Genomic DNA, 4,302 nt, shown 5'->3' with positions numbered 1-4,302 from the left:
TAATGTACAAAAAAGTGATCACTCTTTTATTTAATATTTTCTAGTACATTTTCTTGGTTGCACTAAGAGGAGAATCAGAAAAAAGGTGACTTTGTAAAAATAAAACAACTGCCTCTTCATATGATTAAAAAAATCAATACAGGTTCATGTTCATTATATTTTACAACATTAATACATCTCTTTTGTAGACTGAATGTCACAGGTTTTATGTCAGAGACACAAATACACCTGATGGAATCATTTACATAGAACTAATATTTGTGAAGTATGGAAAGTTCCTGCTTCTTGACTCTGCAATAATTTTAAATAGACCCAAAGCACTACATTAAATAAGAATACACAAGCGGAAAAAGATGGCGCTCATCAGCTTTTTATCTGTGTCTACTCAGCTGTCTCAGGACCATCTTGAAGCTGAAGAATGGACAAGATCACAGAGATCATGGCAGACTTCTCTGGTCTCTTCTCGAAGGGAGCCTCACCTATACGCATCTAGGAAAGGCTGGATTCAGAGACTATTAGAGGATTTTGGAGATGGAGGTGCTTTCCCAGAAATCCATGTGGCCTAGTATCCTCTGGATATGGGGTGAAAGAAAAAACTGTCAAATGCACTAGCCATTCAGTTGAATCATGAAGGGAAAATTAAATATCATGCAGTAGCTCGACAGGGGCAGTCCAAAGACAAGGTCATTTACGGCAAATACACTGACTTGATTCCAAAGAAGGTTATGACTGCAGATGACCCAGACATGCAAAGGTCCAATGAAGAGGCGATTAAAGAGATAACAGAAAAGATAAGTCGACTTGGAGAAGTCTGTGTCACAGAAGGTTGCTGCAGCCATGCCAGTTAGTGCAGCTGACATGCTGGCTCCTGCTCAGTATACCCACTATACACCAACTCAGCAAGGAGTAGCATTCAATTCTGGAGCTAAACAGAGGGATATTTGGATGGTAGAAATGCAGAAAGACCAATGGAACCTCCAAGATTCAAGATTAATAAGAAAATTCCCTGGGGACCACCATCTCCTCCTGTACCTGTAATGCACTCTCCTAGTCGGAAGATGACTATAAAGGAACAGCAAGAGTGGAAGATACCTCCTTGTATTTCCAACTGGAAGAACGCTAAGGGGTATACAATTCCAGTTGATAAAAGGCTGGCTGCTGATTGAAGAGGACCTCAGACAGTCCACATAAATGAAAATTTTGCCAAAGTGGCTGAAGCGCTATACGTTGCTGACCAGAAGGCTGGTGAAGCTGTGGAAATGTGAGCCCAAGTAGAGAGAAAGATGGCTCAAAAAGAAAAGGAGAAACACAAAGAGAAACTTAGAGAAATGGCCCAGAAAGCCAGAGAAAGGAGAGCTGAGATCAAAACCCATGTGGAAAATGAGGGCAGAGAGGCCCGTGAAAGAGACGAAATCCATCATAACAGGTGAAAAGAGAAGCAACATGACTGTAACCTTTCCAGAGCATCTCCTGAGAAGAGGTCAAAACTACAGAGAAATGAAAATCGAGATATCAGTGAAGTCATTGCTCTTGGTATGCCCAATTCTCTAACTTCCAGTGAAGTTCAGTATGACCAAAGGCTCTTCAACCAATCCAAGGATATGGACAGTGGATTTGTAGGTGGAGAAGATAAAATTTACAATGTTTATGATCCGACCTGGAGAGGTGGGAAAGATATGGCTCAGTGTGTCTACAGGCCCAGTAGAAATCTGGACAAGGACATGTATGGTGATGACTTCGAAACCAGGATTAAGACCAACAGATTTGTTCCTGATAAGGAGTTTTCTGGTTCAGACTGTAGACAGAGAGGCTGAGAAGAACCAGTTCAGTTTGAGGAATATCTTTTTGGTTTGTACAAGTTTTTGGAAGAAGCAAAAACAGCACGGTGGGTGGTCCTAAAAGACCCTCCGATGGCAGTTGCCCCAAGGAATAGGAGCATGAAGGCAAGAAGCAGAGGAAGGAGGAGATGGGTCTCTTAAAACTAAATCTGAAATATACAGCAGAGGATTGCCTGGTCTGGCCTCAGTGAGAGACAATCTACCTACCCCTCCAGACACTTGAGATGCCAGGGAGTTGGGAGGTCTGGCAGGTGGGAGTGGGGACATCCTCTTGGAAATGGGGGACGGGGAATGGAATGAGAACTCATCGAGAGATGACCAGGAGGGGGATAAAGACTGGAATGTTAAAAAAATGATTAAAGATAAAAAAAAAACCCTTGGTGATAGATCCCAGTACTCCTTTTTATTCCAGGAGATAGGTGCATTGATTATTCTATTTCAGAGTAGTTTGGTGTGTGTGTGTGTTTTTTTTTGTTTTTTAAAGGATGGGTTCTGTTTGTGCTTCTCCAATCTTGCAGCACTTACAGAAAACACTGCCCCACAAAGAATTGAGACTACTTCCTTGTATGTGACACTTACTAATCCAGGGGTAAAATTTTCTGTAAGAACTTTATGAGTAAACTTTATGAGTAACATCATCCCAGATGGTGAGTGGAATAATGTCTACATACTGAAACTATGCTAGCAGATGCATTTGCCCTGTTGTGTTCTTCCTTGCCATGTGGGAACTAAGGTCTTGCTTAGTACACCTCGTTCAAATAAAGACATGCAGAAGAAAAAAAAAAAAGAATACACTTAGCTGTTGGAGATAGGAGGGAAGACTATATGAGCAGCATTTCAAAGAAGGGACAGCTGATTAACTGGACAATTTGTTTTCACTGGAAAAGCCAATCAGCTGTGTAGATGAATTAGAAATCAAAATTAGACTTAAGAAACAAAACTGAGCAACAGAAATCCAAACAACCCAATGTTACAGGAAACTCCAAAGTCAGTTACATATGGATGCCTAAGGCTTCACCCCACAGGTAGTCTATAACAGAAGTCATTGTAGAGGGAGAATGTAGACACAAGGAAGCCAGTTCACCTGGATGTTGCCTACTTGTGGTTGAGGAATGCGGTCAGCCTTGCTAGGAAAAAGTAACAGTCCCTAGATTGCCATAAGACTGGCTCCACCTTTGTAAATACATTTGAACACTGGAGTTATTTTTTTCTTAATTATCTGTTTGTTGTTTCCAGTCTACTGGAGTCTTCTATGTAGCATGTCAGTGACTCTTCTCATGTTTTCTAAGGAGTCCTTCCTTGCCCCACATTCCGAAAGGTTTTCTTTTGCTATTAAGAATTTGTTTTATTTTTCATGTATTTGTAAGAACATGTGTCTGTATTTGTACGTCCCATGTCTGGGAGTGTCTGCAGAGTAAAAAAAAAAAAAAAAACACTCTTCAGGTGGAGTAATAATTAAGTGTGAGCTGCCCTGTGGCTGCTGAGAACCGAACCTGGATCCTTTGAAAGAGCTCTGAACTCTAGTGGCATCTGCCCAGTCTGTATGCAGAGTTTTCTATAGCTTGTATATTTTCCTATAATATTTATTTAAGTTAAAGTTTTCTGATGATGACTTTGGGCTCTCAAAAGGATGTGTATTTCCAGAGACAGCCCTGTTTCCAAAGTTGACCTCCCATAGCATTTTATTCACCAACTAATCACTGGCAAAGGGGAATTCTATTTTCATATTTGCCCTCCCTAGTAGGTCTATTCCCCTAAGACCAAAAGAATTTTAAGTAGTAATTGACCAACAGTATTAATTATCACAAACAGATATTTCCTCTGTATTAGACACTACATAGGAAATTATATACATTTTAATTCTTGTAATCTCCAACTTACAAGGCCCCTGCTCTCATTGCAGGAGGAGAGATTTCAGAAGGAGATAGATTTCTGTAAACAGAACAAGAAGAGGGAAAACTCATGCAACATAAACTGCCATCAGTGCCTGCAATGGAATGCTGTATAATTGATGGCATAAAATAAGTGTGCAATTATGCTACTTACATTTGTCCAATAAATTTATTTAAAGCTGCTCACAAGAGAGTTACAAATAATGACATAACTCTATTAGCAGAATAAAGGAGGGAAGGGAGACTAAAGGAGTTTGCAAATTAAACAATATCTTTATTTTCTGGGTAAAAGCTGTATAAATCACTATTTAAGTAACTTAGCAAATATTTATCTATCCAAGAGTATATTTTTAGATAAAGGATATTTGAGGAGAAGAATAGACAGGAAATTAAGAGATTATTTTTTCCTGTTCACAGCAGGACAGGATATAACAACAAATAAAAGAAACATAGCTGCTTTTATGCCAAGTAAAAATATCCTATTTTGGCCTTTAAAAACATTGTGTACATAGTTGATCAAAATTTGAACATTCCAGTCTCTTTCCTACAATGCTTTTCAGTAAGATGAACAG

General features: G+C 39.4%; 1 pseudogene; it reads left to right on the top strand.

Moving 5' to 3' along the window:
• Positions 1 to 353: 353 nt before the first annotated feature.
• On the top strand, positions 354 to 1,979 carry LOC110291808 (annotated as a pseudogene).
• Positions 1,980 to 4,302: the final 2,323 nt, after the last annotated feature.

Source organism: Mus caroli, chromosome 3 (genome assembly GCF_900094665.2).
Source record: "Mus caroli chromosome 3, CAROLI_EIJ_v1.1, whole genome shotgun sequence".
Classification (NCBI taxonomy): domain Eukaryota; kingdom Metazoa; phylum Chordata; class Mammalia; order Rodentia; family Muridae; genus Mus; species Mus caroli.
Note: the sequence above shows the minus strand (reverse complement) of the source record. Positions and strands in the feature narration are given on the sequence as shown.